The sequence below is a fragment of the Doryrhamphus excisus genome, chromosome 11 (genome assembly GCF_030265055.1).
Source record: "Doryrhamphus excisus isolate RoL2022-K1 chromosome 11, RoL_Dexc_1.0, whole genome shotgun sequence".
Lineage (NCBI taxonomy): Eukaryota > Metazoa > Chordata > Actinopteri > Syngnathiformes > Syngnathidae > Doryrhamphus > Doryrhamphus excisus.
Window position 1 is genome coordinate 20,587,954 of NC_080476.1, and position 26,567 is coordinate 20,614,520.

General features: G+C 39.4%; 1 long non-coding RNA gene across 1 annotated transcript; it reads right to left on the bottom strand.

Annotated features, from left to right (window-relative positions):
- Positions 1-9,551: 9,551 nt before the first annotated feature.
- Positions 9,552-21,602, bottom strand: LOC131138890 (uncharacterized). Its single transcript, XR_009132155.1, has 5 exons — positions 21,537-21,602; positions 16,959-17,091; positions 16,684-16,862; positions 16,550-16,596; positions 9,552-16,472 (listed from the first exon to the last, which is right to left on the bottom strand). It is a non-coding gene; the product is annotated as an uncharacterized LOC131138890 (long non-coding RNA).
- Between the last annotated feature and the right edge of the window lie 4,965 nt (positions 21,603-26,567).

Sequence of the window (26,567 nt, forward strand, 5' to 3'; positions counted from 1 at the left end):
TTATGGACTCAGCTTTTTTTTTTTTTGTTTTTACAATTTTAGAATAGAATTGCTGCTGTTTTTTTTCCATTTGTTAAAATATTTTCTCATTTCTAATAATGACTTCACTCCCATTTTATGTTGACTTTATTGTTAATATTGTAATATTAAGTTGTATTATATATATTTTATATATATATATTTATTTTATATATTTTTTATATAGATTTTCTTTTTTTTTTTTCAAAAAAATTACTTCTGTTTTTAAAAAAATAAATACTTTATAATATAAAATATTATAAATATTATAATATAAAATATATTGATTATTAACATCATATTATAGAATATGTCAGGGAAACCTAGACCCTCTTGAACCCTCTAGGTCAGGGGTGGGCAAATATTTTGACTGGCGGGCCGCATTGAGTTAACAAAATTGTCCGCGGGGCCACAATATATATTTAACACATACACTATTTTATACTTTTTTTTTTACTATTTTATACTATAATTTTCCTTGAATTATTTGTCTAATTTTTTCTGTAAAAGTGCTATTTCACAGTTTTGTTTTTTTACTAAATAATGTTAAAAGTTGAAATACTTAGAAATCAACTGGCGGGCCGGATTCAAACGCTTGGCGGGCCGCATGTGGCCCCCGGGCCGCAGTTTGCCCACCCCTGCTCTAGGTCCAGCTCCTCCGGGCGGATCCGAGATGTTCCCAGGAGGCTCCTCCTCCAGCCGCGAACCAGCCTGGTTAATGCAGGCGGTCTAGCTTTCCTCACACTTCCTGGTTTTGTCACGTGGTCTCATGTTTACCCTGACGTCATGACAGACTGACTATCAAGTAGTAACATAACTAAAGCGAAGGTGAACGAGCAAAATTGGCATTATCGAAGCAAAGTTATTAGTTTTTACAATGTTTACAAGGTTTTAGAGAAGAAATGTCTGCAGATTTATCTCCAGCTCACAGCAGTAACATTCATAGCTCCTTTATTTAGTTTATCGTACAACACTCTGATGAGCAACAAAACAAGTTTGCATACATGTATTATTTGATGCCATACATGACCTAGCCGGGCTACGCGCTTCCATCTCACGTTCCCCATGACGACAGACGGTAAACATGGTCCATACCGTCTTTATCCAGCAAGCGTTATACCGTCTTTGCTGCTGTTCACTGCCCCTGTCCAGCCTTCCCTCCTTCATATCTCGGCGGGAATCTACGACCGCTAATGTAGCAAAAGGGTGCTCGAAGCTAACTGCTGCTTCCGAGCGTAAACATCGGAGCAAAACGGCAAACTACAAACGTAACAAGATGAACATCCACACCGGCACATTCGCTTAAGGTGTCAGCATGGCGCAAAAACCAAGAAAGTAATAAATAAAGCACCGCTAACCACTAAAACCCCTGCAGAAGACACGGAGCTGCATGAACTAGCTTGCACTAGGGCGGCGCCATCTTGAAACACCAGACGCCCACGTCAAATTAATTGTTTATATCACGATAATATATAAAGAATATGCTTGTTTTTGATATCGTGCTTAACAGTTATATCAATATTTTTTTAAACATATCAATACATATCGCCCAGCGCTTGCTCAGACGTTACTATATTTATTATTACTCCGCTATATGTGTACTGTGTATGTGTGTAATTGATCTGTAAGACTTATTATTTAAGTCATTAAAAATATGATCTGTGTGTAGTTGGTGATTCATACAAACGTGTAATGCTGGCAAAAATAACAAATAGCGTCGCTGTGTGACCGGAGCGTCCATCTGTTTGCTGAGGGAGGTAGGCTGCAATGTAAGGAACAAACAGCAGATGGCAGTGTGCTCCATGTAAACCCATCCTTGACCTGGGTGTTTTTGTGCAAGTTAAAAATGACCATCTGAAGGTCGGAGTGGGGTCTGAGGTGGCTGTCAGCTGGAGGAAGGATGGATTAAAAGGTGACCAAAAGCGATGAGCGGACGTGACAGCGGAGTTCTGCGACACCTCCAGAGGAGGATGTGGTCAGACGATTATCTACGGCGCGGTGGCGATTAATCACACGGCGGGCCGTCAATGTCAAAGCTATGTGACCAAATGAGTCAAGTGCTATTGATCACGCCCGCCTCGGGTTTCACTTGCACTCACACTTTATCAGATGCAGCTAATTGGGAACATATTCAGTCTGGGGGCCTGAGAGATGTGTCTGTCAGGAGTCGCATTCCTGCTCTGATTTTCTGATAGCACGTAGCGCCGGCTGTCTGGATGGAGGGGGGTTGATGTGGGAGTCGACTTTTGGCAGTTGGGGGTGGGGGGGCAGAACATCCAGCCCTGCATAGGTGAGTAATAAGTGTGCATCCTTTAACTCTCACCGGGTTTACCCTCTGACTGGATTAAATATGTGCTGAGGATTTATGAGCGAGATGACCTCCGGGGCCCCAGAGAAGTCCAGCATGGAATAGCCAGGATCTACGTTTTTTTTTTCCTATCTGATCCTTGATGCATCACACAGTCTCTCTCTCTCTCTCACCTATTTTCCTTTACCTTCCCGTTTGCTTTTTTTAAAGCCTTCCACGCTGTTGTTTTTTTTCTCTTCCTTGTTCTCTCAGAGGGCCATGTGTACAGACGTGTGATATGATGGATCCACTACTTCTTATAAGTTTACATACTTGGACGTTCTAAAAACCTCAGGGAATCCGAGAGAGCAAAAATATTGGCTGAATGTAAAATGTACATTCTGGATTGTCTGTTGGTGATAAAGTTACAAAGGGAATGCAAAGTAACACATACAACAGTCGGGGAGCAGAGATACAGAAATACAAGGGATCGCCACAAATGAGCCAAAACAAAACCGTCATTCCTTAAGGAAAGGAATAAGGTCTGGAACCAGTTCATAAACAAACATATAAACAATTGTTTATATGTTTGTTTATGAACTGGTTCCAGACCCAACAACGGCTTCCACAAAGTAGGATTCCTGATTTAAAAATTACATAAAAAAAAAAAAAAACCATCGTCGTCTCCCAACTTGAAGGTTGCAAGTTCGATCCTCTGCCCTGCTGTGATCACGTGGAAGTCACCTTGGGCAAGATAGTGAAGCCCCAGTTGGTCCTGATGCTGGATAGACCATTTAACATCCATCCATCCATCCATCCATCCATCTACCCCTCGTGGGGATATGCTGGAGCCTATCCCAGCTGACTTCAGGCGAGAGAGGCGGGGTCCACTCTGGACTGGTGGCCAGCCAATCACAGGGCACATATAGACAAACAACCATTCACACTCACATTCATACCTATGGACAATTCGGAATTAGCCAATTAACCTAGCATGTTTTTGGAATATGGGAGGAAAGCGGAGTACCCGGAGAAAACCCGGGGGTGACTGAGGGTGGAATCAAACTCAGGTATCCTAGCTGTGAGGTCTGTGCGCTAACCACTCGAACACCGTGCAGCCCTACTAGAGAAACGGATTATGTCTATTCATTTATCTGTCCTCTACAAACTGAAATTGAAACTGAAAGTAGGAAAATGCAACAAAATCAAGATCATAAAAATGGATGGTAGTCGTTGCCCTTCCTCCCCACTCAGTTTCAGAACCATTTCCTACTCAAGGTTCTTGTCCCTGCAACGGGGTGGGACGCCTTCCAACCAGTGCCTCCACTCTTGAAGGCCAAGAAGCGCCTCCAATCACTCCTGATCGCCAACATCATAGTTGGGCTCAGCAGGCGACAGACCCCCGGAGAAGGGACACTGATTGGTGCAGCGTCCGGTCGGAGCTGGGGCACTAGGAGAGTATAGCCCCAACTCCGACCGCGTACAGGAAGCGGAGGTGAGAAAGCTTGTTCAGAGGTTCGGCCATGAAAACGGTTGGTAAAACCAAGGAACCTCTGCAAAAGCTTTCTGGATGGAGGAGTGGGCCAACCAACCACTGCTTGGATCTTGGCAGATTCTGGTCAAACTTGCCTGTTCTGCACAATAAAACCCAAAAAGGTAAGAGAAGACATGTGATAGGAGCATTTTTGGAGCATTCTCTAACAGATGCTGAAGGACGAGCAGAACATGTCCACGGATATGGTCAAGGTAAACCGAAACAAACCAACCAAGGACATCATTAATAAAGAAGAAGAACCCTGCCGCCAGGGGGTAATGTACTCCTCCAGGGACTTCTGTTCGGGGTACCTTCGCTCCACAGCACCAACCCAATTTCCACCTCTAATTAGACTTCCCATGCAAAGTCTGCTTCCAATCAAGCAAGCGGTACAGACGAACTGGTACGATGTGGCACCACAGTCGGATCATGGGGAACGTCAACACGTACATTTGTTGAGGTCCATTGACCAGGCAGGGATTTCAAAGAATTCTGTCCTTTGTCAACATCAGAACAAGACGCTTCCACTAAGAGTTGAACCACCCACCGCATGGAAAACAATCTCCACACCTGCTGATAGGGATCATCACTAAACGCCAACATCTTCGTGTTGTTATGAACGTGTCCGGTCCTCCGTTCAAAACGCCTCACCTGGAACCAATCTGGAACACAATCACCAAAGCTCAGTTCCTGTCTTTGATTGTCCGTTTCTCTCCACACTTGTTCTTCTCCCCTTTCTCTGATAGCGCAGCGTGGAAAACTTCTGCTTTGAATAGACTCGTAGCTGCTAACCGTCGCAAAGGAAAATTCCCCACGGACATTAGGAAGCCGTCTAAACATGAGAGGCCTGTGAAATAAAAGCATTCCAAAGTAGGAATACTCCAATCAGGGATTCATGCTGCTGATTCCATACCAATCGTCCACGAGTGAGCTGGGCCGATATGATACTGATCACATGGTTTTACTGTACATTTATCAAAGGATTTATCATGAGTGCTGATGACAATTCCGATGGAAGTCCTATCTTCTTAGGTATTTCCAGGTTAAGTACTTTTTTATTATAGATTTTTTGCCGACAACCAATATGCCGATATTGTCAATCACATATATTTTTCATGTTTTTATTGAGCTATGTTTCTCAATTGTCTTCTGTCATGCCCTCCAAGAACAGACATTTTTTAGCCGATTTGAAATACTAGAGAAAGTGATCATATTTATTAATGTATCTGTACTGTACCGACTGAACTTGAAACTGAAACCTGAGTCAAACTGCATGTTGAGTACTATAAATTTGTACTTGTTGGTAGGTCTGCATTAAACGCGGGAATTACACCCTGACGTCCGTGTTACTACACAACGGGGGCTCCACAATTTTATCTCACAAGGAACGTCAATGGAAAGAGTTATTTTGACGCCAGAGCCCTCGCAAAAAAACCCTCAAAAAAACGTCAACATTGTTCCATTTACATAACGTATGTAACTTTCCAATGAAAATAAAAAATAAAAAATACGGCAAGATACTTATCAAGATACTTCATCATCATCATCAGTGTACATGTCAATGCACGATCATAGCATGTATATCAAACCATGCAATGTTGTTAGAGGTTTTTTTTAGAGGGCTTCACAGGTGTATCCCGATGACATGCATTGTTAGCTAGCTCATATTAACTTGTTTTCTCGTGTCGCCCAACCCGACCCTTTAATAGCCCCGTTTGCCACCGCAGGTGAAATGGACGTTTGACCGCCACGAGGCTATGTAGATTGTCCATTCTGTCAAGGCGTACCCACGCTCAACAGCTGGGTGGATGTCATGACCTGCTTAGATACACAGGAAATACACTACACAAATTGTACTACAGAAGAAAAAAATCCAAATGTATGGGGACTCTTGAAATGAGTGAAAAGATACTTCATAATATCCAAGTACCTGATTTCCCACCAAGCAGTGAGTTGATGCTGGTAGTCGATGTGCTTCACGGTGACCAGTCATCCCTCCAGTGTTGGGGTGTCCACCATTGTGGGGCCACTCAGCTCTTTCATAGCAGCCTTTTTCCAAGTCCGGGGGGATTTACTCCTGAGTCAACATGCCAGACCCCATTTCCTCCTCACTCACTGCTGCTTCTCCACACCCGACAGGCTCGAGCCACAGCAGAGATCCACATGGAACTTGTGTAGATTAAGGAAACCTCGGAAGTGACCCTCTGAAGCAGGGGTCGGGAACCTTTTTTTGGAAAATATCATCAGGAAAGATAGATATGGTCGGCCGTATTGCAGTAGAAAATAAATGGACGGATTAAAATGCATAAGAAAGTTGTTGATTTTGAATATTATTTTTAACAGTCTGTTAGCAAAAATACATTTTTATTGTGGTAAGAAACGCTTGAGAGCCAGATACAGTCATCAAAAGAGCCCTACCTGGCTCCCGAGCCATAGGTTCCCTACCTCTGCTCTGAAGGGTAGACTGGCTTCTATTAATATTCATTCATTCATTCATTTTCTACCGCTTATCCTCACGGGGGTCACAGAGGTGCTGGAGCCTATCCCAGCTGTCTTTGGGCGAGAGGCAGGGCCAGCCAATCACAGGGCACATATAGACAAACAACCATTCACACTCACAGGGTTCTATTATTAGACAAACATATTGAATATACATATATACATTATGATATGTAGTATTGTGGTCAGTAATGACACAAAACATTGAGACAATAGCTCATACATGATAGTGTGAAAATGAGTTCTCCTCACCTTCCGTGTGGAAGTGGTATGTTTTTGGCTTCTTAAAAGGTGGAACTGCACTTTTGGGGTGGAACTTTCACAATCCTGATGTGAAACATGAAGACATATTTATTTCCCTTTGTTATAATGCACAGAAAAGGGAAAGCAATATGTGGTCATGTTTCACATCAGGATTGGGAATGATGGGCAAAATTCCAAAAAAGTGCAGTTCCCCCTTTAAGAAGTCAAAAACATACGTACCACTTCCACACGGAAGGTGAGGAGTACTTATTTTCTGTGCATTATAACACAGACAAAGGGAAAGAAATATGTCTTCATGTTTCACATCAGGATTGGGAATGATGGGCAAAATTCCAAAAAAGTGCAGTTCCCCCTTTAACAAGCCAAAAACATACCACTTCCACACGGAAGGTGAGGAGAACTTATTTTCTGTGCATTATAACACAGACAACGGGAAATAAATATGTCTTCAAGTTTCACATCAGGATTGGGAATGATGGGCAAAATTCCAAAAAAGTGCAGTTCCCCCTTTAAGAAGCCAAAAACATACCACTTCCACACGGAAGGTGAGAAGAACTAATTTTCTGTGCATTATAACACAGACAAAGGGAAAGAAATATGTCTTCATGTTTCATCAGGATTGGGAATTATGGGCAAAATTCCAAAAAAGTGCAGTTCCCCCTTTAAGAAGCCAAAAACATACGTACCACTTCCACACGGAAGGTGAGGAGTACTTATTTTCTGTGTATTATAACACAGACAAAGGGAAAGAAATATGTCTTCAAGTTTCACATCAGGATTGGGAATGATGGGCAAAATTCCAAAAAAGTGCAGTTCCCCCTTTAACAAGCCAAAAACATACCACTTCCACACGGAAGGTGAGGAGAACTTATTTTCTGTGCATTATAACACAGACAACGGGAAATAAATATGTCTTCAAGTTTCACATCAGGATTGGGAATGATGGGCAAAATTCCAAAAACCGTGCAGTTCCCCCTTTAAGAAGCCAAAAACATACCACTTCCACACGGAAGGTGAGGAGAACTTATTTTCTGTGCATTATAACACAGACAACGGGAAATAAATATGTCTTCAAGTTTCACATCAGGATTGGGAATGATGGGCAAAATTCCAAAAACCGTGCAGTTCCCCCTTTAAGAAGCCAAAAACATACCACTTCCACACGGAAGGTGAGGAGAACTTATTTTCTGTGCATTATAACACAGACAACGGGAAATAAATATGTCTTCAAGTTTCACATCAGGATTGGGAATGATGGGCAAAATTCCAAAAAAGTGCAGTTCCCCGTTTAAGAGGCCAAAAACATACCACTTCCACACGGAAGGTGAGAAGAACTAATTTTCTGTGCATTATAACACAGACAAAGGGAAAGAAATATGTCTTCATGTTTCATCAGGATTGGGAATTATGGGCAAAATTCCAAAAAAGTGCAGTTCCCCCTTTAAGAAGCCAAAAACATACGTACCACTTCCACACGGAAGGTGAGGAGTACTTATTTTCTGTGTATTATAACACAGACAACGGGAAATAAATATGTCTTCAAGTTTCACATCAGGATTGGGAATGATGGGCAAAATTCCAAAAAAGTGCAGTTCCCCCTTTAACAAGCCAAAAACATACCACTTCCACACGGAAGGTGAGGAGAACTTATTTTCTGTGTATTATAACACAGACAACGGGAAATAAATATGTCTTCAAGTTTCACATCAGGATTGGGAATGATGGGCAAAATTCCAAAAAAGTGCAGTTCCCCCTTTAAGAAGCCAAAAACATACCACTTCCACACGGAAGGTGAGAAGAACTAATTTTCTGTGCATTATAACACAGACAAAGGGAAAGAAATATGTCTTCATGTTTCATCAGGATTGGGAATTATGGGCAAAATTCCAAAAAAGTGCAGTTCCCCCTTTAAGAAGCCAAAAACATACGTACCACTTCCACACGGAAGGTGAGGAGTACTTATTTTCTGTGTATTATAACACAGACAAAGGGAAAGAAATATGTCTTCAAGTTTCACATCAGGATTGGGAATGATGGGCAAAATTCCAAAAAAGTGCAGTTCCCCCTTTAACAAGCCAAAAACATACCACTTCCACACGGAAGGTGAGGAGAACTTATTTTCTGTGCATTATAACACAGACAACGGGAAATAAATATGTCTTCAAGTTTCACATCAGGATTGGGAATGATAGGCAAAATTCCAAAAAAGTGCAGTTCCCCCTTTAAGAAGCCAAAAACATACCACTTCCACACGGAAGGTGAGAAGAACTAATTTTCTGTGCATTATAACACAGACAAAGGGAAAGAAATATGTCTTCATGTTTCATCAGGATTGGGAATTATGGGCAAAATTCCAAAAAGTGCAGTCCCCTCTTTAAAAAGCCAAAAACACCACTTCCACAGGGAAGGTGAGGAGTACTTATTTTCTGTGTATTATAACACAGACAAAGGGAAAGAAATATGTCTTCATGTTTCACATCAGTAAAGTGCAGTTCCCCTTTAAGTTGAGAAGATGTACATTTGAAGCTAACTAGTTAGCTTGCTGGCTAGCGGCCATATTGGAAAATTAAGTTGGACGAATGTGAAGAAAGATTATTTAAGAAGAAAGTTGAAGTATTTGGAAAAAAATGGAAGAAAAAGAGCTGAGACCGAAGTACATGCTAGTCAAATTCTTTTTGTCGCTTATATTACAAAGCCTAGATGGGTTTTTTTCTGAACTATGATGTACTTTCTTATCATATGTATGTACATGTATTGCTTTACAAACTATCAAAGTGGTCCCCAGTTGCATCCTTTCATTTTTCACTACATGGAAAAGGTTCCATTCATTTCCTCACTTTTTTGTCAGTATGTCCGTGGTTGATTAAATACGTCCAATTAAAGAAAGTCCAATTAAAGACAGTCATGTAACCAACCGAGCGACCGAGATACTCGACTTCTTGTTTTGATTGTTCCCACGAGCAGCAACACTGCAGCCGTTATTGGGCGTCCAGTAGTGGGGTTGAGAAAAGGGATGATGCGTCTCCATGTGACTTTAATTGAGTGATTAAGCGTAATTCAATAAGCAATGGAAGGGCCGTGCGCGTGAGTTTGAGGCGTAAAGCAAAGGAGGGCTGGTGAGTGGATTCTTTGTCCTTGACCCTCCACCATTGCTGCTACCTTTCAGCCTCAATCACGCGCTATCGTAGGCCTTGGCCCGGCCCGCCAAGCCGGACTGGAGCGCCGCATCCTAATTGTCCAGGCCTGCCGCTTTACGGAATGACGCTCATTTTGCTGTTTTAATGGTCAGCCATGCTCTGCCTTGTGTTTGCCATGTGAGTCGCTATGCTATTTCCAGCGGCATCAAACACACTCCTTTTGTGGGCAGACAAAACCCAACCTTTGGAAACCGTGAAGGACGTATTTGCTAATGCCCATAAGATGGTTCTTTTAGTCAAAGAAATTATTATAAAATAACTATGAAATGAGTGGAAATGTTCAGCATTCACACAAATTAGCAGTTTTTGTGGGGGCCTGTAACCCATAAACTCATGCATGACGAGCTAAAACCCGTCTTAAAAGTCTCATTTATTTCTTAATTGTCTTATTTTCATCTATTATGCCCACTAAATTGGGTAATAGGAGTGTAAACGTTACTGTAGGGGAGTTATATCATGCCCGGAGAGCTCTACTACTGTTTAGAAGGTCATAAACAGATTACTTTGCTGTAAATTCGCGTATCAAAGCAATTAACTGCGATAAACAAGGGAATGCTGCACTGTATTGTTTGATCACCTGTCTGTGATATTATTTTTCTGACTTGAAATTTCTCACACATAATTTATTTATTTAGTCAAATCACCACACCATTTGCTACATACTTTTAGCAGGCTAACAAATTCATGTGTAACAATAATTTATACAGAGGTACAAGAAAAATTGTCCAATCACCCGTCCAAATATGTGTGTGTGTGTGGGGGGGGGGGGGGGTAGACAGGACAGGATGACTGGGCGATAAAAGAGGAAAGGGAACAACAGAAGGAGAGGGGAAGAATATAGAGAACAAATATTAGCTTTATCCGATATGCTATTATTGTCTAACTAAACAATTTCTGATTCGGCTATCAACCAATACCAATTAGCGATACCTGTAACATCACATATCACCTGTTGCAGGTTTTTTTAACTGCGGTTTTGATACTGATATTTACTCATTTTAAATTTTATGCCAATATCAACCATATATTTTTATCTATTCAGTAAAACCTCCACTTACAAAAACCTCATTCATTCATTCATTTTTACCGCTTAGCCTCACGAGGGTCGCGGGGGTGCCCAGAAAAGGGAAAAGCAAAATGTGTTCATGTTTCACATTAGGATTGGGAATGATGGACAAAATTCCAAAAAAGTGCAGTCCCCACTTTAAGAAGCCAAAAACATACCACTTCCACACGGAAGGTGAGGAGAACTTATTTTCACACTACCATGTGTGAGCTATTGTCTCAATGTTTTGTATCATTATTGCCACCGAGTGACCACAATACTACATATGATAATGTATATGTACAGTATATGTATATTTCATATGTTTGACTAATAATAGAACCCACAAAAGTCTACCACAAAACAGCAATCAGAGGCGGGGTACACCCTGGACTGGTGGCCAGCCAATCCCAGGGCACATATAGACAAACAACCATTCACACTCACATTCATACCTATGGACAATTTGGAGTGGACATTTGGAATGTGGGAGGAAACCGGAGTACCCGGAGAAAAGCCACGCATGCACGGGGAGAACATGCAAACTCCACACAGAGATGGCCGAGGGTGGGATCGAACTTGGGTTTCCGAGCTGTGTGACCACTCGTCCGCCGTACAGCCACCTTGTTACACAAAAAAATGTCAGAATTCACGAAAAAACATTAAAATACAAAAGTGCATCTCCTCCCAGAATTCAATTGGTATCACATGAAGGCTTTGTTGTGCTCTCCCATTGGCTATGGTGGTTATCTCCCAGAATCCTCAGCAATGCTACGTCACGGCGCAGTGCAGAGTAGTAGTAGCGTACCTAAAGCTCTCATTCCTTGTCTTGAGTTTTTGCGCTGTGAATTTCGAGGGAATTTAAAGTACACGTGTCTTTAAAAAGTGAAGCCAATTAAAAGTATAAAAGTGAAGTTATGTCAACTCATGTATGATTTCTGACTTTGTACTAAATATGACTGTTGGGCTAGAACAGGGGTCGGCAACCTTTATTATCAAAAGAGCCATTTTACCCACACGCTTACTAAAGGAAAACAGATAGGAGCCGCAAAACATCATTTAAAAACAATATCTTATAAACTTTTGAAAGTTTGAATCAGTTTTAACGCCAAATTTTTACACCAAATTGTTGCTTCTCGTCACATGTGAGCTCTTTGAGCTCATCCAATCACGAGTCAGAACTCATTCACTTCAATTCATTCAGGGTCTCACAGAAAGTCAGATTAAAAAAAAAAACTCATTAAAAAATGCATATTTTTTCCCATTAGGGTATTTAAAAAAAATACTTGAGCGTTGTGAAGGGAGCCACAACAAAGTGGCTGAAGAGCCACATGCGGCTCTGGAGCCAGGGGTTGCTGACCCCTGGGCTAGAACAAATTACGGCATTTATAGGGTACATTTCATCATACGAAAAATCCAAGATAGGAAAGCCGCTCCGGAATGAATTCTTTTTGTACGTCAAGGTATCTGTGTATTAATATAATGGTACATTTTGAGCAAGATTGGTAGTAAAGCATGGCCACTTTGGACAGGACTTAGTCCCAAAAGTCAACATTCACATTATAAATGGTTGATGTTGCCTGATTGTTGCTGAGCGGCCCAACAGCTGTACTCCTCTGGCATCACCAGCAATTTGTTAAAAGTTAACATACGGAAAAAACACAAAAAGCAGCAGGGTTAACAAGTAACAAGACTTAGCAACAAATTTCCCATGAGTCATTAACCATTTGTCTAATGATTGTAACATTTTGTATCGCAAGTAGAGCAGCGTTTTCCTTTTCTATAGCACAACCCACAGGGGGTTCCACAAATATCATCTTCAAATCCGAGTGCAACTGAAGCAAGAAAAAAAACACATTCATTGTAGAATAAAAAGCCCGCTTCAAAAAATGTCAGCCAGTTGTCAGCACTATTGGAAGAGCTCCTTGTGGAAGCAATCACAGGCCATTATTATCCAACATGTGTCTTTAATGCTTGGGCGGCCCACCTGCCAACACTCATATTGTACTACAGTACATTTGGCTTGTGCCAACAAGACCCAGAGACTTACAGTAATACCTTGCAGCCCAACAGGGAGCGCAGACGTCAGCCGCTGGCCCCCGGTTGGATTTAAGACCAGAATTGCTTCAGAATTCTACGTACGGAATGACAAGGAGCGCAACTGACTTGGCAAATTTCGGCAAACGAGAAACGCAGTTGATGCTCGGTTGCCAACGACTTCTCATGAAAAAGTACGCATGGTGGTTAGGGGTGCCGTGTGCCACGAGGCAAGGCACCGACAGCCCAGTTGGAGGATTCCAAACGCGATGCGTCATGCTGATGACCGCTGGTTTGAGGGACCCTCTATGAACTTTTGCTTCTGGCCCCAACAACTGTTACTTGCACTTCGGGTCCATTATTCGGGTCCACTTATTCTGATATATTTGGAACTTTTGCTTTGAATGCTTTCACAGGTTGGCAACACTTCCAAACAATGGGAAAGGAAGTGTCATGGAGACACAGACTGTGGTGGTCTGGCAGGTTTGTTTCTGCGGACAGTTGTGTGTGTGTGTGTGGGGGGGGGACAAGGCCGTTGTTCAACAAGTGTCCTCCTGAATTAAGTGCAAGCTGCATGACTCTGATTAGGGAGCATGTGAAAGGATTTCTTTCTTGTCTCAACGAGGACATTCCGAACAATTAGGAGGATGAGTACGGCTCTGTTTGTCACTCCGAAGAAACCCTCGTCCCTGGGGTCACGACTACCTGGGAGCCTGAGATCCATGTGATCCCGAGTATATTGCATTGTGCACTCTACTACAGGAAGTTGTTGCGCTGCAACAGTACACCATACACTGTACACAACAGTACACCATACTTGCCGACATTAATATTTCCTTTGGGATACTCCCACTTTTCCCCCTTTTTCCCAGCGCCCCCACATTTCCTAGTTTCCCATATTATTACTTTAAAAGTGACTTATTATTATTATTATTGCTCTCTGGTTCTACCATATCTTACTTATTGTCTGGAAATATGGGCTAATAACTATAAAAGCAATCTTCACTGGCTAAATGTACTGCAAAAAAGGCCAGTAAGGATAATTCATAATGGCGCCTATAGAGAACATACTAACTCCTTATTTGTAAAATCGCAAATACTTCAACTTGCTGATATAGTTCATCTTCAAACAGCTCAAATAATAAAAATAAGCAATTAGCTAAAAATGTCATCCAATACAAGAGAGGAGACATATGATCTCAGGGAGGACTACGTTGGACCTGCACTCAATTGTAATCTGATGCATGTTCAAATGAAATAAAACCATTACCATTAGCATATTATACTCATTCCCATGTCCTTGTATTGATTTATGGACTCCTATAAAGCAGCTACACACAAATCCCAAAACGGGTCTAGATCTCTGCACGTCTTCCGGCAGTGTTTCCTTGGATTTCCTGCCTCCCATCCAAATGGTCTGTGTAATGATTGGTCACATTCCCAAGCGCTACAGAGGACTTCTGGAAACGTTGGTCTGCGTTTACTGAGTGCCGCCAATACGTATAAGGACGTTGGGGTGGCATTGATGTCAGCAGAACTCGGTGTTAAACAAAAAACCTCAACCTGGCAACTTTGTCTGGTGACATTCCAATCACGCTTTGTGACATATTTTCTCACAAGCGACTAGCGACAAATTTGAACTTTTTCTGGCTTTCTTGCAGAGTTTTCTGGTATTTGAGGACTTAACAGTGAAAGCACAAAGTGAAAGCCCACAGCATAGTGGAGCTCCACGCATACATGAATCATGCATACCGGCGGGTGGATTTCTGGGACAGCTAATAGCTACGTTTCTTACTGAGGAGTTCGCAAATCCTGGGAAATTAAACAAGGGACACCATGTTGGCAGGACCATGCCAGCATTGTCCAACTCTTAATTTCAGATTCTCATATAAGTAACATCACATATCTCCTGTCGTATGTTAACTAGGGTTGTCAAAGTTAACGCATTAATGACGCCATGATTAATGTGCACTCCTGCTGTTTGACCCTCGGCCCCCAACGTAGTTTGGTCAAAGGACGGTAACTCAAAGCTGGAACAAATATTGATGGGAAATGGAGAAAGAAAAGAGTATTTAGATTGGTAACGTTAGTTTCAAAGCCCTGGTAGATGGCTCTTGTAGCAAGACCAAAGTTATTTGTATCTACTGTCGCTGTGTTTGACTTATCCTGGATTACGTGGCCTGCCAGAGACTGGAGCAGTGCAGGTATTGTTTTTATTGTCATATACAGTGCTACCTTGGCATAAGAGTGGCCCAAATAACTAACCGTGGATACAAGCAACTGAATTGAGTTTGGGTAGAAATAGACTAAGGAGCTCAGTCATCTGGGCGGGGTTCAGATAGGAGAGGACACAGACCTACAGACCTACCAACATGTACAATTTTATAGTACTCAACATGCAATTTGACTCCTGAATATGTTTTGCTGTATTTTCCTGGATTCGGTTTCCAGTTCAGTCTGTACAGTACAGATAAATGAATAAATATGATCAGTTTCTCTCGTATTTCAAATCAGAGTGGCACAAAAAAAATTCTGTGCCTTGATGGAATGACAAGCATGACAGAAAATAAAAGAAATACTTGAGAAAAACTGCTTTACCACAATTCTACTCATTAAAATTATGCCTCTATGTGATGTTGTATCAGTATTGGTTGATATCGGAATCGGAAATTGAGAGTTGGACAATATCGGTATATCGGTTATCGGCAAAAAGACAATATTGGACATGCCTAGACTAATTTTAGAAGCATAAAATTGAAATATGAATAAAAAAGACTTTTCCCAATTATAATATTAGAAGAGACAAACAAAACAACAAATAAAGTTTACGTTTAAAAAAAAAAATTAGGTTGTGGAAAAAGTTATGTCACCAGAATAAAATCAAGAAAAGAAGAAAATAAAAAAACAGCTGTAATTTCACATGAATATAAATAACATACATATAATCACATATAGTATAAAGTAATATATAAACTTAATATATAATATATACTTTTTAGTAGCGGAGTTGAAATATCAAAGAAAAAAAATAACGCCATAATTAGGGTTGAACCGATTATGGGAACGTTTAATGAATGCGTGACTTGTGGTGCCATTGGCTTCAGTTTTTGTTGTGTTAGTTTAGGGGGAAAAATTATACTACTCTGCAAATAACTTATGGGAATAAAGTCGCAATAGTACATCGGAAGAAAGTTTCAAATACTTGAAAAATGTCTGAAATAATAGCAAAAATGGGGGGAAAAGTCATAATACAAACTCATAATCCACTTTTTCATCTGTATGACAAAGGCGAGATGCAATTTTGCCTTCTCAGCATATCTAGCGGTGTACGTACAGTATGTACGTGAGGTGGAAAAGGTTTGGACACCCCCTGAAATATGGTCGGCAGTCCCCCCACTTCCTGGTAACACTCCTTGAAAGCAAGATTCTTAGATTGGATTATGGGCGGCCTGGGGCGTGTGTAGGTAGCGGTAACCTCACCAGAGGGGAAAACAGGGTCAGCCAACTGTTTCAAGTGAAGGTGGAATTTGGGGCATCTGCGTTTGTTTGTAATTGGCCGCGTTTGGGGCCAACTGTGACATCCTGCAAAGCCTAAGGGGGAGGGCAGAGGTTAGCATTAAAATGCATTTAGTGCAAGTCAAAAAAAAAGAAGAAGAAATTACCAATACCAGCTCAAAAATGTCAGCTCTGGACGATTGTGGCGATGTGAACAGCCCTGAGGTAAAAGGAGAAAACAGGTTTCTCTCCACAGAAACACGAAGCGTCATGAGACATGAAATCCTAAAAACCTCCTGTGGGCCACCTCTGAATCTCCCGGGGTGAAAGGTTACTGCCGTGACAGCATCGGCTCATCCGAGGGTCACTTTTTACCCCAGTAGCAAAACACCAGAGGGCAAGATGGCGGGCTTGGACCGGCCACCCCGACCTGACTCCCCAGGTTCCTGGCAGGGAGGCGCAGAGCCCGGGATCAGGGTTCTCCCCCTTGCACAAATACAGACGGGGTCGTGGGTCATCTGGGGAGCTCACACAAGGCTTTCATCCCGGAGCAGCTCATTTCAAGGGAATGTGGCTCCTTACCCATCCAGATATGAGTCCTCCTTGAGCCCTGGTGGATGAGCTCAACCCTGGATCGACAGACGTGTTCACTCAGACGCCTTTGTTTTGCTTTGTTCCTGCATCTCTGTGGACATCGCCAGGCCCGGTCCGGACACTGCGGTGGGAAGATCAGGTCGGGGCGACACACATGGTGCTCTGTTACAATCCAAACACGTGCTAACACTGTATCAAATAGGCAGATAAAGGAAACCTGGGTAAAACAATAATAATATTGCGTGGGTGATACTTAATGTTATCATCATAATGATGTCTTTGAACGCAACCCCTCGCTGCTCATTTTTCTGCATGCGACCCAGAATACCTGGCGGCGCCCCTGCACGGATGCCCACTAAGTGCTGTAACATGTATTCCAGGTGGAAATGTAAGTATGTGTGCGGTTTGCGCCGCCATTTGACTTACATAGCATGTCCTTGAATGCGAGTCTTGGTGTGAAGTAGTTAAGGCCGCGCACGCCGCCATGTGTTGTGCTCCGAACCGCTTTCAGAGTTCAAAGATGAGGAATATGGGAAAATAGAAATTGAAGTGAAATGACTTATAAAATGACAGCCTTCTTACTTTTTTCCATCACAATCCGGAAACAAAGCCCTTTCGGCTCGGGGCCATCTTGGTGAAGCTAATGTCAAAATTGCAGGACATGGCGGATATTTTTGGAATGTTTGGCACAAAGCCGGTCATTATCCCGTGTCTGTTTGCAGCAGCTGTTGCTTTAAAAAGCTGAAATTCACCATTCCCATATTTATCACCATGTTTCAACTTTTGTGGTGCATTAATACCGCGTGTGTGTGACAGGGAACGTGTGAGAGAGCTGCTGTGATATTTGCAGCATGTGTCCTCTGAAGTCTGCCATATGTCCCCCGTTAAAACAATTATGAGTGCTGTTTTACTTTCGCCGTTATTACAGCGAGACGCTTCCATGAATATGTTAACACTGCCGGGTGATAAATTTATTCCACATTTTAGCCTGCTCATGTCAAATGTTTGATCAAAAAAAGGCCTGGCCAAATATAAGATCTACTAAATCTACTAAAAATGAGTGAAATTATCTGTCCGAGTTCAATTAAGATTGCTTAAATGAAGATTTCCATATCTTAACGTAAAGGGGACCTATTATGCTCATTTTTCAACCCTTTGTATTAAGTTGTGGACTCCTATAGAGCAGCTACACACAATAGAAAACTTTTTCGATTTTCCAGAATCTGCACCTATTCAGCTGTATTTCCTTGGATTTGTGCTTCCTGCCAAAACGGTCTGTTTTCATTTATTCCTCTTAAAAATAAGCAAGACCTTTAAGCTGGGAATACTTGAATAAGAATGACATACTTATTTCTTTACTTTGTTACAGCTGATACAAAGTGACTAGTGGTTCCAGGAATATCTTAACTCATGCTGTTAAAATCCCAAGCAGAAGTGCTCATTTGCTAAGATGGTAAACAGTCTTTCGCTTGTTTAGTGCTTTTCCACCTCTAGTACCTTTACCTATTGATGACGCAGCATCAGGACCAGGACCAACTAAGTAGGACGTAATCACCCTGTACTTTGGTGGTGATAAAAAAAAAAAACACCCAAAAACTTAAACTGGATTATGAAAGCAGGAAGTGAACAAATGTAACAGTTACTGATTGTAAAAGTACCAGATGGAGGGGTAGGATTTAATAAGCTTTGCTTCTTTCTACTCCTTTTGGACATGTGGAACTGGGAACTGATTATGGGATGCACTCAATTGGAATCTGATGCATGTTCAAATGAAATAAAACCATTACCATTACCAGTACCATAAAACCAGGCTAGCGCCCCAGAGGCTAACATGAGAAGCTAGCCGACAACAGTACAGTCAGAGTGGCCAGGGACACAATACCGATACCGATGTCTACCAATTAGAGGATTTTTGGGGCTGATGCTGACTGATATTGGGGGCTGAAAAGAAGCTGATATCCAATATATTGTCCAATAACCAATATATCAGCCAATCTACAGTATGAAAAGAGCATACTGTAATTTCTTAGAATAGCCAAAATATGATTCAATGCAAAATATTTGATTTTTGATGATTCATCAAACATTTTTAACAGTCCTTTTTTACAGACCAAATTTTTTCCTACCTGACCGTTTCGACTGGTCATGTGATTGGACGTGCCATGACAGCTGATTCATATAACACCTGTATAAGTCATTCATCATAAATCAAATCAGACATTTTTTTTTATGACCAGGGATATTTTTGGTGGGTTTACTCATTCGACTTTTTTTGTTCCTTACTGCGTCCAACCTCACCAGCAACGGCGTCTCAGTGTTGATACCTGACAGAATACGACATTGAATCCACATTCTGCTGAGGATACAACTATCTATCCACCATCTAGGAGTGTTTTATAGTGAGGTGATGGATTGATGGAGAGCTAACAAGTTGTACAAGTGGTAGTTAAATCAAGTGGCGAGACGGCAGCGCAGCATCTCCTCCGTCTGCCCCCGTTTGTTCCCGTTTATTGAATTATACATCAGTACAACCGCTGCTCTTTTTTCCCCTCTCCTCTCATCTCCATCTAATTTGATCAGAGAATCTGCTGATGCGGTGTGCGTCCGACTCATGTGAAAGCAATTTCAAAATACGCACACAAACCTAGCGCCTGTCCCTGGCACGCACACACATACACACTCACACACACACACACACACACACACACACACACACAGGGTGTGGTCTGTACTATTTCTCAACCAACTAGTAATATCAAATACAATAAATTATGAATGGTTGTCATGACAGAAGAATGGCCTTTAATATTGTTAGGCTTTTTACATTATTAGAGGCCTCCAAACATGAAATAACACCCCTATAGTCACCTTCAAACGCCTATTACCCAATATAGTACAAATAACTATATAACTATAATTATTGTGCCTGCCAGCTAGGAGACCAGGGTTCAATCCCACCCTCGGGCATCTCTGTGTGGAGTTTGCATGTTCTCCCCGTGCATGCGTGGGTTTTCTCCGGGTACTCCGGTTTCCTCCCACATTCCAAAAACATGCTAGGTTAATTGTCCATAGGTATGAATGTGAGTGTGAATGGTTGTTTGTCTATATGTGCCCTGTGATTGGCTGGCGACCAGTCCAGGGTGGACCCCGCCTTACGCCCGAAGACAGCTGGGATAGGCTCCAGCACCCCCCCGCGACCCTCGTGAGGAAAAGCGGTAGAAAATGAATGAATGAATATTGTGCCTGCTGCAATAAAGGGTTCAAGTCTGGTGCTTGTGTGTCTAACCCAACATTGAATTAAAGGAGAACTGCATTTTGTTTTTAATTTGCTCATCGTTCACAATCCTTATGTGAAACATGAACACATAATTCTTTCCCTTTTCTGTGCATTCTAGCGCGAGAAAACAAGTTTATATCAGCTTGCTAGCAACAGGCGTCACAGGAAATACCTATTTTGACACTAAACCCCTCACAGAAAACGTCAAAAGTGTTTCATTTACATAATTTGCATAATCTGATTTGCATATTAACTAAGCTATTACTGTAGCAGCTGACATGAAAAAGTATTTTTATCTCGAGGACTAACACGACGCGTCGCTAATGGCTAGTCTCAGTGTCATTCACAAACAGAAAAGAGGATACCTAGCTCTCAATTTGGCTACAAAGACTCGTTTGCCACTCGATTGCTCGTTTTGCCATCAGCATTTTTTACCTGAAGACTGGAGCACACGTCTCGTGCTGGAAGACACAGCGGACATCGCTGCTGTTGTTATTGAAGGAACTAGCATAAGTAGCATATGTGTATTTTTTTACGCTTCATAGTCGACAAATGGGCCTTTCCCAATGACAGCATTGTAAGCTAGCTGAAATTAACTTGTTTTCGCATGTTAATTCGCATGTAAAAGGGACAGAAAAGGGAAACAAATATGTGTTCATGTTTCACATAAGGACAGCAACGAGTGTAGAATACTACATATGATCACAACGTATTTGCATTTTTCTGCATTTAGACATTTTTATGCTTGAAAATGCTAAAAAAAAAAAGTAATGTGCTTAAATATGCATATTTTGACTTATAGTAGGCCGTATTCAACAATGAAACAGTCTGATTTATTAATTCTGTCATTCTTACAATTCCATAACAATGCTATACTTTAGGGATGTCCAATATTGCCTTTTTGCCAATCGACACTTTACATCTTTCTTTTTTAATACTGTATATTCTATCCTATGAAGTAGGGGGAATAAGGAATAATAAACCATGACTTGACGTATATTCACCCTCAGGATTTATTCTTCCTCTCAAAAATACCAAAACTTCAGATATCATAAGATGATTAATCAACAATTACCAATTTGTTTCCAGACACGTTTCACATATTTCAATTAGCCTGCTTCATGCTATCAACTGTACGTTAAAGCTTGCTAGCATTAGCCATTTCGCTTATGTTCATATCCTCTACAACACATTTTGTAACAAACATTTAGCAGTCAGCTGTTTACTCTAGCAACTTTCTAAACTCTTTACAGCCGCTAAAATATAAATTATCTCTACTTTGTACTAACCTGTGGTACACAATAAGGAAGACAATCCACGATGACTTGACGTATATTCACACTCGGGATTTATTCTTCCTCGGCTGTTTTGTCACCTCCTCTATACCACCATCGCTGCTAGCACCCCCTAGTGGACTTTGCGGTATTACACCCAAACGCCAACAATGGAGATTTGGTTATTTTAGAATAGAACAAACTAGTAAAAAATAGTAGGGTGTCTTTTTTTCTTTTACAACTGAATTTTATATGTATGACATGAATTATTACTACTCTTAAATGCTTTAAACATATTTATGCAGTTTTTTTAAACCTTATCTTTTATGTACCTTACGTACACATTGAGACGTGTTTATTCAAGCACATTTTCATATGCCATGAGAATGTGGCTTCTGTGTGATTCCATGTTTACCCATTGAGGGAAGACGCTGTATCGAGCTAAGATGAAAGCTACGCGGCTAGCACGAATCAAGATAAAATATATATTTAACCCTCAAAATAAGCAGATTGCATGTCATTTTCTGAGTGAAAGTTACATAAACAATTGCCATGCAATCAAGGACACATTTATGTTTATAATATTGACGTAATAATATTGATAATATTCAAAATGTTCCTTTATAAATGACTGGTTGTTGGGATCACAAATTTAAATATTATACGTATATAAGTTATAAATATATCATATAGCAGACCAACATATGAAGTTTATAGGAAAAGTGTGCAATAATTATTTAACCACTTTTGTTGTTTTATTGATACAAAACATCGGAACGCAAAATTTGTTAATTTGGTAAGCTCACTGACCTTTGACCTACATACCTACATACAAGTGAAGCCAAATCATGATAAAGAATATTTAAGGTGGCCAATTGCAAGTTGTTAGAGTAGCAACATGGTAGCCTCAAAACAACTGTCAAATGACCTGAAAACAAAGATTGTTCATCATCATGGTCTAGGGCAGGGGTCTCAAACTCAATTTACCTGGGGGCCACTGGAGCTAGGGTCTGGGCAAGGCTGGGCCGCATCAGGATTTAAAAAAAAAAACAAAAAAAAAAAAACGCATTCATTAAAAACAGAAAAATATACAAACTTTTTCAGTGCTTTGGTTCCGATTTTCTCCAATAAAAGCTCTGATAAAACATTCCACTGTTCTCAAATATCTTACTTTTTATTTTTCTGCACAAAATAAGATGAAAAATAAATAAATCAAGAATAAAGAAAATCAATCAATCAGTAATAAATAAATATAATAATAATAATAAAAGGGCAAATAATAAAAAGTTAAGAAAGCACATATAGTTGGTGGGTAGACAAATTATTTTTTCATATTAAAATGAACAAAGCATTATTAGAGCCCTGTAGACATGACAAAACACGACTATAGTCACATTTATACTCTTTTTATTTACAACATATTGCGCAACTGCAGGGTCTTGAGACGCATGCTAACTCGCAAACTAGAGAGCTAGCGACCTAAACGGTAGCCTTCAAGTTATTTCCTTTCAACTTAAATAGCCAAATACTTACCACTTCCACACGGATAGGGAGGATAACTATTAACAGTTATTTAACCTTTAACATGAACATGAATCAAACGTAATCATTTTTTCTGGGTACATGATACCATACAGCATCCATGTCAAACTCTCATATCAAGGCGGGGGCCTCAAACTAGTGTCCTGCGGGCCACATTTGGCCCGCGGGCCGCGTGTTTGAGACCCCTGGTCTAGGGGAATGATACATTAAGCTCGGTTAGCCATTAGGTTCCACTAAATATTGATGCCATTTTTCTGTTGAGGTTCCCAAATTTGGACACATGATTTGAAATAATTATTGAACAATTTCTATAAATCCTATGAACTTCATTTCACTTCTCATCTGTATCATCACTGTGTTGGTCTGCTGTATGATATATTGAAAAACATGCAAAAACTTGCTGTGCTGCCTTTGCTACGTTGGTGCAAATGACAGCCACAAAACACTCCTTTTACCACGTCAAACCAAACACAGCATTGCAAAGAACGGGACTCAAACATGCGTCACCGTGACGCTCGAGTAATACATGAGGCCGATGTCAGCGTAAACTGCGAGTCTCTGTGCTTCGCCATGCTGCCATGGCGGCCTCCTCCAGGCGGCAAATAGCTGGACTTGCTTCCTGCTGGAAGTTAAACAACCAGGTTGCCATTTAACCAAAACCTTTTAGAGAGAATGCCAAGCAGAGGCCGTGTATGTATATCCAGGACAGCTGAGCCGCTAGCCTGCAGCACACCAGTGGTTTATATTAACCCAGCCAGGGGGGAAACATTAAGACAGGGCCCCCCCAAAAATAGGCACAAATTAAAATATCATTTTGCTATTTGGGTTGAGATATTTCTTTTAAATATAGTCATAAAACAATCAAAATGATCTCTTTGTTTTGATGGTGAAAACGTGAAATCCACATGGACCAAAAAGTAAACATCCATATTCGCCCTTTCTATGTGTTCTATGACATGGATGGATAATATTAAATATGGAATTATACAGTATTTAAAAACTTTTAAAAAAGTACACGTCCTGTTTTGATTTTAAAAGAGAATAAATGTGTCTTTTGTTACAGTGAGAATTAAAAATAGTACAGCAGTAAAATGTCGATGCCATTAATGTATGATGGGGCTATTTACAAGAAACTTAATGCTAAACTTATTTTCTGCGCTGTCGCTGATGATAATGTGCCAACAAAATGAACGAGTTCACTTACACAACTGTAAACCCGTATTAGCATATCGGTATACGCATCGGTATACGCTACTGTGATAATATTTCTCCAAAATATGCATCTAACTAAATTCAGGTTTGAGTCAAATGCAATTTATGGAATCCCATATTTTGCTCATCATCCGCAATCCTTATGTGCAACATGAACGCATATTTCTTTATCTTTTCTGTGCAGTCTGGCAAGCAAAAATGACTTAGTATGAGCTAGCTAACAATGCACGTCATTGGCACGTACCTATGAATCCAATCCACTTTATTTATATAGCACGTATTATAAACACAGTTTCTAACATGCAGCACAGACAAGTAATGTAAAAATGTAAAAATGTAAAAATGTAAAAATGTAAAAATGTAAAAATGTAAAAATGTAAAAATGTAAAAATGTAAAAATGTAAAAATGTAAAAATGTCAAAATGTCAAAATGTCAAAATGTCAAAATGTCAAAATGTCAAAATGTAAAAAATGTCAAAATGTCAAAATGTCAAAATGTCAAAAATATGTATTAAATCTTAAATATTAAATATTAAATCTTAAATCTTAAATATTAAATATTAAATATTAAATATTAAATATTAAATATTAAATATTAAATATTAAATATTAAATATTAAATATTAAATATTAAATATTAAATATTAAATGTTAAATGTTAAAAGTTAAAAGTTAAATATTAAATATTAAATATTAAATATTAAATATTAAATATTAAATATTAAATATTAAATATTAAATATTAAATGTTAAATGTTAAATGTTGAATGTTGAATGTTGAATGTTGAATGTTAAATGTTAAATGTTAAATGTTAAATGTTAAATGTCAAATATCAAATATCAAATATCAAATATTAAATATTAAATATTAAATATTAAATATTAAATATTAAATATTAAATATTAAATATTAAATATTAAATATTAAATATTAAATATTAAATATTAAATATTAAATATTAAATATTAAATGTTGAATGTTGAATGTTGAATGTTGAATGTTGAATGTTAAATGTTAAATGTTAAATGTTAAATGTTAAATATCAAATGTCAAATGTCAAATATTAAATATTAAATATTAAATATTAAATATTAAATATTAAATATTAAATATTAAATATTAAATATTAAATATTAAATATTAAATATTAAATATTAAATATTAAATATTAAATATTAAATATTAAATATTAAATATTAAATAGCCCCTTCAACGCAACAAACAAACAGTAAAAAGTTTCAAATCGTTGTCTATTACGACTTCAAGGTTGGTGGCTTTGGGACTGGCCATAAACTCCCTGAAAAAAACCTTTACGGTTTGATATAGATGTTGTGATCATGCATGAACACGTACACTGATGATAACATGTAATATTTACAGTATCCTGCCATATTTTGATGACTTAAAACATTACGGAAACTTCTTTCCAAGGCGTATTGATTTGACATAGAACAGTAGCTTACGCTACTTCCGTTTTTTTGTTAGCTGCTACAATAAAAATATCACTGGAGCTTGAATATACAGGAAATGGAACACTGTTTTTTTTATGTCTGAGGGTTTTAGCAACAAAATAGATCCCATAGCTCCCATGACATCCATTGTTAGCAAGCTCATACTAACTCGTTTTCTTATGCTGGAATGCATGCATTGTGATTATTATTTTATTCTATCTGATTTCATTTATTCCACTCCCGACACACCTGCTCCAAAGTGATTATGCTCCCAAGTGCTCTTAAGGACTTCCGGACAACTGCCGAACCCCACTTTCTAATTTTGTTGGTATAGGACAGGGGTGGGCAAACTTTTTGACTTGTGGGCCGCATTGATTTAACAACATTGACGGGGGGGGGGACAGACTATAATATTTTACACGTAACGGTCAATTTTTACACGTATATTTCACACACGTTTTACATGTAAAAGTGTCATGCAATCTGCTATATGTGCACTTTGAAATCATTTATTTGATATAAAGTGTGTTAGAAATTAAATGTATAATAATAATAATGATTATTATTGTTATTTGATAATTATTTTTATTTACTACTATTATTAATTAATATCATTAATATTAATTATTATTTGTAATTTAATATTCATATTATTAATGGTAATAATTTATAATATTTTATTGATTGTATTATTAATATAATTATTATTTATTTAATATTATTGGAAAATATACATTTTTTATATTTATTATTATTATTATGTGCTTGTGTCCCTTTTTTCAGGAGCATTTTGTAAACATTAGACCACATCAAATAACAAAATTGATAAAACCATCAAAA